General features: G+C 44.7%; 1 long non-coding RNA gene across 1 annotated transcript; it reads right to left on the reverse strand.

Moving 5' to 3' along the window:
• Positions 1-1,618: 1,618 nt before the first annotated feature.
• On the reverse strand, positions 1,619-6,739 carry LOC120402151. Its single transcript, XR_005597020.1, has 3 exons — positions 6,606-6,739; positions 5,730-5,808; positions 1,619-1,778 (listed from the first exon to the last, which is right to left on the reverse strand). It is a non-coding gene; the product is annotated as an uncharacterized LOC120402151 (long non-coding RNA).
• Between the last annotated feature and the right edge of the window lie 2,044 nt (positions 6,740-8,783).

An 8,783-nucleotide genomic window follows, 5' to 3' on the forward strand; every position in this document is an offset into this window, starting at 1 on the left:
CTCCACTGACTGGCTGGTTGTGGGGGGTGGCTGTAGTTGTTATTTTATGTTTTGGTTGGTTTGTCTTTGGTGTTCATCTGGCTGTCTGGGGAAGGAGGGCAAAAATGTTTTATGCCCTGGCTGACAAAACAGCGAGGATCCTGGTTATGCACAGGGCTTGAATTGGGGACCTCCAAAAAGTCCCTACAATTTGAGGTAAAGGAGAACATCTTTTAGCTGAAAATGGCAACAGACTCATTCTTTGGATCAGGCACAGAGTGGGAACACCTGATCCTAACATCTGGGAACATTGGGGTACAACGGCACATTCAAGCCATGTTATTTTATGAAAATTCAAATACAGATCAACATTGACTGAGGTACCTTATGCTAATAGTTTCAGAGTTTTTTATCATTCCTGAGGAACATTTTTTATTAGAATATATGTTTTATACCAGCTCTTACCCAACATTTTGTAACAAGCACAATATTTGTAACATTCTGAAGATCAATACTTTTTAAATCCAAATCTACTTCAACTGCAGGCTTGCCAAAGAACAGAATTCAAATAATAAGCAAACCTTTTTGGAAATAGAAATGTGCTATTTAAATAACCATGCCAATGATTAGACATTCTTGGGCATTGGTGGCAGCCCTTCGCCATTCATGAATGTGCTATGGTCTAATCCAAAGGATTGTGGGATATAAACAAATAGGCAGGGACCAACAGTAATTTTTTAAAATGTTTATCTTGTAAGAAATTAAATGGCTCAAAGCCAGTTAATTGTGCACTAGGCTAGTGTTGTAGCCATGTGGTCTGATTACTGTTGCCCTGATCCTTCCTTCCCATTCCCTCCATGTGTTTGTTAAGACCACTTGCTATGCCTTGTCTTAAATCAGTCTGTACATGCTTCAGGGTAGGGGATGTGTCTTCATGTGTGCTTGCTCAGCACCTAGCACAATGAGGCTGAGAGAGTAAGACAGCCTCACATTCCTCCCAGCCTTGTTGCAATCTTCTAATAAATCAGACACAGTGCTTTAGCTGTGAAGCAAAGACCAGGTTGCTTAATTCCCCAGTCACTAGATGTGCACTGGTGGGCTTGATTTCACTTTACCAGCCCTTTTTTACTCCACCAGCACTTTGGCTTTCATGTGAGTGGAGTGGACTTCAGTTTAGTGATCTACTTATTATTCAGCCTACTGAAGATATAATAGTTTCTGCAGTGCTCCTTTGCCGTGTAAGATTTAATTTTATTTGTGTCCATGATTTATCAGAATAGTGCTTTTTATTTATAAGTCAAACCTCTTAGCTAATTCACACCACCTTTAAGTTCCATTTTCCTTGCCTTTTCTCTCTTTGGCATAGGCACACTTTCTGTGTATTCCAAAAAGTCTTTTGTACGTAGACTCATGTTGATAAATATCAATGACATGTAAGTGAAATATGAAGAGTCTGTTGTTATTCAGATATTAGATACCCTGTATATATAAGTTAATGCAAAGAGTAAATCATTTCTCAACAGGGGCTGTTATGTCACTGTAAATAAAAGGCAAGAAATAGAAAATAATTCACCATACATTTCTGATTTGGCCAAAGAACATGGAATATTATATTATTATGTGTAAATAAAGATCCAGCTGTTTGCATTGGCCACTCTTGGAAAACAGGATACTGGGATAGATGGGTCACTGATCTGACCCAGTGTGGCCATTCTTATGTTCTTAATGTTCTGCAACCTTTATTCAGAGGTGCAACACCCAACAGTTCATGACTTGCTTTGCCTTCTTCACCTTGCAGTCTGTAAAAATACAATACCAATTTTTTTGTAGGCAACATGTCAACTAAAAAAAAGAAGAGAGATCGAAAACTAAACCAAAACAATATTTTTTAAAAACCCAAACATACAGTAAAAGTTTGTTTAGCTGGCACGTAGGGGGAATGGGAGGTGCCAGTAAGTGAAAAATGCTGGTTAACTAAGAGAGAGGAGTTTGGGTGCAGGAGGGGGCATGGGGCTGGGAGTTGGGGCACGGAAGGAGGTGCAGGGCTTGGGCTCTGGGAGGGAATTTAGGTGCAGAAGGGGACTTGGGGCAGTTGGTTGGGGCCCAGGAGGTGTGTGGGGTGTTGGATCCGGGGTGGGGGGTGCTCACCTCAGGTGACTCCCTGATGCCCCCACCCTGGTCTGACCGCTGGCTCCACAGCTCCCATTGGCCAAGAAACCCCTCCCATGCCCCAACTCTCAGCCCTACACCCCTCCTGCACTCTAAACCTCTCATGGCCATTCCTCCACCTAAGAGCAGTGGGGACATGTTGCCGCTTCCAGGAAGCCATGCGGAGCCAGGTAGGGAGCCTGCTGGTCCTGCACCAACCAGACTATAAACCAGACTTTCTATGAAAATTAGAAATGGTGATTTATAGACCTTCTGGTTGGTACAGGGCCGGATAACACAGCTGTTACTGTACTTTAGAATTTCTAGGCCTAACATGATCACTATTCAATATTGTCATTAAGCACTTGGATAATGGAGTGGAGAGTGTGCTTATAAAATGTGCAGATACCAAACTGGGAGGAGCTGTTAGCAATTTGGAGGACAGGATAAGAATTCAAAATTACCTCGATAAATTAGATAACTGGTCTGAAATGAAGAAGGTGAAATTCAAGACAAGATGTAATGGGCTTTATTTACAGCCAGGGAGATTTAGGATAGATATTAGGAAAAACTTTTTATCCATAAGGATCGTTAAGTACCGGAATGGTCTTCTATGGGAGGCTGTGGAATCCCCGTCATTGGAGAGTTTGAAGAACAGATTAGACAAACACCTGTCAGGTACACTTGGTCCTTTCTCAGTGCAAGGGGGTTGGACTAGAAGATTTTTCAAGGTCCCTTCCAGCCTTACATTGCCATGATTCTATTATTCGACAATTACAATTTAAACTGATTGGAACATTTTAGACAAAATTTCATTTAGTTGAAATATGCTGTGTTGCTAAAATCAAACTTTTTTCAGTGCTGTATCTGTTTTGATGAAGCTTTAATCAGGGACCTCTTTTGAAAAATGATCTTGTGCACTCTGTACCCTGGTGGTTAGTGCACTGGTCTGACATGTGGCTGATTCAGAGTGATCTAGGATGAAAAATGCTGTGTTAAATCAGACAGAGCAGGAACTTGAATCTCTAGCCTCCAAGGCTAGTGCCTTAGCCACCAGGTTACAGACACACGCAGACATATTTCTTTTCCTCACTTGAAGAGCTCAGGTTTCAATGCAAACAGAGACATATTGACACAATTCTTGTTTTGCGAAACCATTTAACAGATTTTGGCTTCGTTCCAGTGCGGAACAAAAACAAGTCTCAAAATCTCAAAAGTTGATGTGAAATAGCATTGTTGTCCTCCAGGCAGCTCCAGTCAATGAGGTGTCATGATTTAGGAGGTCTGCACAACGTTACAGGGTTGTGTAATATAACATGCAGACATAACATTGCATAAAAATTATCTCAAAAGACATGTTGTCCTAATATGAAAAGGCCAGTTAATCCAGAAGATACAGGCCCTTGGAAACTATGTCTAAAAAGAGTGCAATTCTCAGTAAAATTACATCAATGCGCTTTAGGATTATAGTGTATTGATGTGGTCACAACAGCAAAATGAGGACAGACATGTGCATGTAATTCAGCAGCAGCCACAACTTTTATTAAATGTTAGCTCAGGAGAGGGGACCTACCCGCCCATCACCTATAATCTCCAATACCAGGCATTGAATTGGTTCAAGTGCGGAGTTACAAGGCTCCTTACCATATAATCTGTAACTTGGGGTGCACTCTCCTATTCCATAGGGCACAACTCTCCCTGACTCCTAGCACCCTGCCCCCTGTGAAGGTGACAGAACATGCAGAAGGCTGGACCTCAGCCTGCCATGGCCACAAGGTCTGAGCTTATCCCCTGTCTCAGCCTGCAGGCACCATGGCGCCCACTGGGGCTTCTAACTATGCCCACATACTGGCCAGCAGACAGGCATCCACCGAAATGCCGCCGACAAGCAGCGTCATCCAGAGGTGTCGCTGCCGAAATGCCACCAATTTTCAGCAGCATTTCGACAGCGACTCCTGTGGATGATGCTTCTTGTCGGTGGCGACACCTATTGACGTTGCCGCTTGTTGGTGGCATTTTGGCGGCAATGCCTATTGACGTTGCCACTTGTCGGCGGCATTTCGGCGGATGCTTGTCCACTGCCACAGTCCTCCGTGGCTCGTCGTCTGGTGCCCGCTAGACAAAAAAGATTGGGGACCACTGCCCACTGACCATGAGGCCAAGGCCCATCACCAAATCCCAGGTCTTTTACCTCTGGAAACTGTTCATTTTATCCTTTTTATGCATTGGAAACTAGCCAAAAGGGGGTGCCAGCTACTAGCTTGGTCACTCCCTGCAACCAACCATGCCACAACTCTTGCCCAATCCATTCCCTCACATTCTGTAGCCATATGTCAGCACCTCCCATCTGAAAAATGCACACCATCTTCCCTGAAAAATTCAGGTTAATTGAAACGGGTATCCCTATGCTGTATCACTGAATCCCCTCTCTCCAGGAACATCTTGGTGACCGCCCTCTTTCTAGCCTGGTCCATGCGGACCGGATCTGCCGCTCCATACTAACCTCATCTCTGACCATGATTGCCTAATCAAGCTAACATCCCTCTGGATTCTGTCCCTTAAATTGACCCCTGTACAGTCCCCAACATTATTATCCCCAAGATGAAAAACCAGGACATGAGGTGCGTCTGCATTGTTTATCGGTGAGTAAAGGAGTGGCATGAGCTGGCCAAACACTAGGATGCCATCAGCTTTGGCCTTGAAGCCCAGATGAAATCTAGCTGCCATCCTGGCCACTCTTGTGGGCCCAATGCACTATAGAGTGCCGCAAATCCAAATATTGTGTGCATTCTGGGTAGCATTTTGAAACAAACAAGCACTTAGAGTTAGTCACATTTCACTGTTCCCTGTCATCTTTTCCTTGCTGTGGATGTAAGCCCTGAAACACCTGGCTTTCCAGTGCCCTATTTCCTGAGCCTGCTGTGGGCTAAAATCCACTGCAGCCACTGGTGTTGCTGCCCAGATCCTGAAAGAATGAATACCAAATTTTCCCAGATCAAGACTGGAGTAGCTCAAGGTTTTTCTCAGTAGCAAGCTGAATTGGTACCTTGTCAGGGAGCTGCCATCACCGTGTATGAACAGTAGGCCTGGCTCTGGGCCCCAGACTTTTAGTAAGACTCTTATCACCTTTACGGGGCACAAGCGCTTGTCTGCACATTCCTTCAACACTATGTACACCCCCTTTGCCTTCTGGTCTCTTTTTGACTACCTAAAGTGCCAGAACACTGCTCCTACATACAGTTGCACATTGGTTACATTTAATGCACATTGGGACCTGTCTGCAGCCATTCACTCACTCTGAATTTGTCAAAGAAGGCAACAACAAATGTCACCTTAAACAAAATGGCCTCCCTCCCACATCTGTAGACCCACAGTAGCTCTTTTAATAATCCTGTTAGGATTTCCAGCGTTATGGGTAATCTGTTGTCCCTGCAGTGCCCACTCCTCGTGGACCACCCATCTAAGAGATTCTGCACTGTAAAATGTCCATGTGGGTCTGGGAAACTCACCAACCTACTCCAGTAGGCTATGCCCATAAGCCGGCCAGAGATAGTGGAGGGAGTCAACCTACAGTGGGTCAAAGACACAACATATTGCATCACCTGGTTTATGGTATGGCCCATGCACAGTTAAGCTTGGATTCCTGCTGGCGAAAAGAGTGAATTCCCAGAATCTGTTGCCCTGAAATAGAGATAGAACATTGGTAACACCATTATCCACTCCTGGGACATACACTGCATGAAAAAGGATGTTAAACCACAGGAAGTATGAAACCAAAGCCTAGCCTCATTACCCAAGCAGTCTTAGCTTCACAATATGGACCATGGATTGGCTGTCACAGCAAAAACAGACCCTTTTATTCTGAAAATTTTCTCCACAAATAATGAGTTCTGCCCACATAGGACAAAACTTGACGAAGGTTAAATTCCTCGTAATACCCTGACACACCCAGTTTTTGGGTCACCTCTGACCACACCACTCTCTTTGAAAGTGAACCCCAAAACCTATGCCTTCTGAATTATCAGATTGTACCTACAGCTCAGTTTTGACCAGCCAGTCCAAATTGACATGCCATATTGACATGCCATTAAACTCTTCCAGAAATTCTCTCCACATTTGTAAGTCTCCCTTCATTTCCCATGTCACTATAACAAAGTGGTAGGGTTTTCACACTCCAGAGGAGGAAGACGCTAAACAGGCACAAAATGTCCAGCCAGAAGCCACCACCTGCCCAGTTTAGGTGCCCCAAGACTACCTGTAGAGCCCTCAGTGTAATTTTCTTTGCCCCTTTTGAGAGCCCATATCAGTGCCTTGACCAATTCCAATTTCTCTGTAGGTAACCTCAAAACATCCCAAGCTGTGTCCAGCTCAGTGCTCAGACATGTTAAAATTTGGGCAGAGCCTTTTGTTTTTATTCATGGCAAGGGGGACCCGGAGACATTTGGCTAGGTTCTGTAATGCATGAAACATACACTCACAGTTGTCTGTCCCCAAACTTCCTGAAAATAAGAAGTCATCAAAATAGTGCACTGCATGACACAGGCCAGTCTCACACACAATCACCCACTCCAATAAGGAGCTGAATCTTTCAAAAGCAGCACATGACATGGAGCACCTCATGGACATGGATTTTTCAAAATAGTAGTGGCCTTCAAACTGTAAACTGTAGTTAAAGTTCCTGGGACATTCTGGAAGCAACCAGAATGCAGACTTGATGTTGAATTTTGCCAACATTGCCCCGGGCCACACATCATGCCTACCACAGCATCAAATGGTGAGTAGCTCACTGTATACAGCTGTGGGTCAGTATAGTCATTTGTTGATGAGCTTCAAGCATAAGACAGGTGATAGATAAGCCTGCATTCCCCCTTTACCTTTTTTGGTACCACATCTGGGGAGATATGTGCAATTGCAGAACCGAAAGGCATGTGAGGGGGCCTGCAACTATTCCTGCTGCCACCTCTAAGGTGATCTTTCCCTTTACCAGATGCTCAAAGCCTTTAATGGACTTCAAATTCTCTGCCCAGGAGTGATACCTCATGCCCTTGCATGGGATTTGAAATTCTGCCAAAAATCCATTCTATAAATAAGCTGCACCTTTTTTCCTGGGGTGGAGGGTCCAATAACACATTCCACAACACCTGTATCTTAATTGGAGAAGGAGCCTTTCCCATGGTTCCTGCCTCCCCTTTAGCATTACCTGAAACACTGGGATCTTGTATATCCCCTTTCCTACTGCCCTGTTGGAGCCACCTTTTACCCTATAAACAGGAAAGCATACTATGCTAACCCCTGCACCTCCTACAACGATGTTTGTACCTGCATTGGGAGCAAAAATATTTCCCATTTTAAATGGAAAGAACACATTTATATCTGTATTTTGAAACTGAGGTTTTGGCACTGGCAACCTGCTGCCTGTGAATACGACCTGGTGGGGCTATACAAAGTCATACACTCCAGCCAAAGTGCTTGGTCTATTTTACTCCAGAGTACCAGGCTCCTCTGCCACCTCTGTCTAAATTCTCAGTCATACCGTAACAATGTTATACCCCACCGTATGTGGCATAAGCCCTTGCTATTAAATCTTCATACTGGAACAAGGAAAACACCTCTCAGGCTTCCTCACACAAATTATACTCACTTAAATTATAAAGGCTGTAGACCAGATCTCAAGAGTTTGAGGCACCTTAGGTCTGCAGGATTTGTCCTCTTGTTTTGGGCTTTTACCCATACTCTATCTGCTCTTCCCTGAACAGCAAAGTAAACAAAACCACAAATTCCCCCTTCCAAATCTTTTCCTTAAATGCCTTTAGACAGATGCTTCCTGCAATTGGGTCTCCCCATAAGCTCCAAGAGCATTGGCTTCCATGTCTCCTGCCTGTGTTTCATTAGGAATGGTGCCATCTGGTTACGGGGGTGGGTGTTCCTCCCTAATTGCTTTGTATTCTGTTGCAGGATATCAGTCCCATCTCAAAGTGACAATGTTACTTCCTCATCTGAGGGGGTGGGGCCACTCATGTCAGGCAGGCTGCCCAACCTACAGGCTACCAATGCCAACAATTTTTTCAGGTTACCACATATCCAGTGAAAGAGGATATTAGAGGGAGGTGCAACCTGGGCCACCACCCTTGCCCCTGAGTGCTGAGGTTTGCAATCCCCTCTTCTTTATCTGCAAGCTGTTGGTGAACCCTACTATTGTATCCTTTTGGGCTCTTGGTGAGTTATAGAAATGAGGTGTAGGCCCAGGGCCATTCATCTCCTCATCATTCTTGTCCACCTCAATGAGATTTGGACCCTCACTATGTTCAAAATCAAACTTTGAATCCATCCCACAGATCTCCTGTATAAAGTGTTCAAGACCTCATCCTGGAGGAACACACTTATCTGACTCACCACCATCCACAAAGTGAACTGTCCCCACTGAGATCCTGGTTCCTGCCCAGATGCTCCCATCATTTTCTGACTCTCTCTCTGCATCAGTTGCAGGCCACTGGTCCTTGCCCAATCTCCATTCGTGTGGAGCCTGAGCACATATCTTTCCCCACGGGGCTGTGAACCCAAGCTCACAATTCCCCTGAAAAGCTGCCCGAAGAAACCCTCGCCCATCTGCAAGACCATCACTGTCAGTCTCTCCATTAGGGCAGGGCTGGGTCCAT

Source organism: Mauremys reevesii, linkage group 3 (genome assembly GCF_016161935.1).
Source record: "Mauremys reevesii isolate NIE-2019 linkage group 3, ASM1616193v1, whole genome shotgun sequence".
NCBI classification, from domain to species: Eukaryota; Metazoa; Chordata; order Testudines; family Geoemydidae; genus Mauremys; species Mauremys reevesii.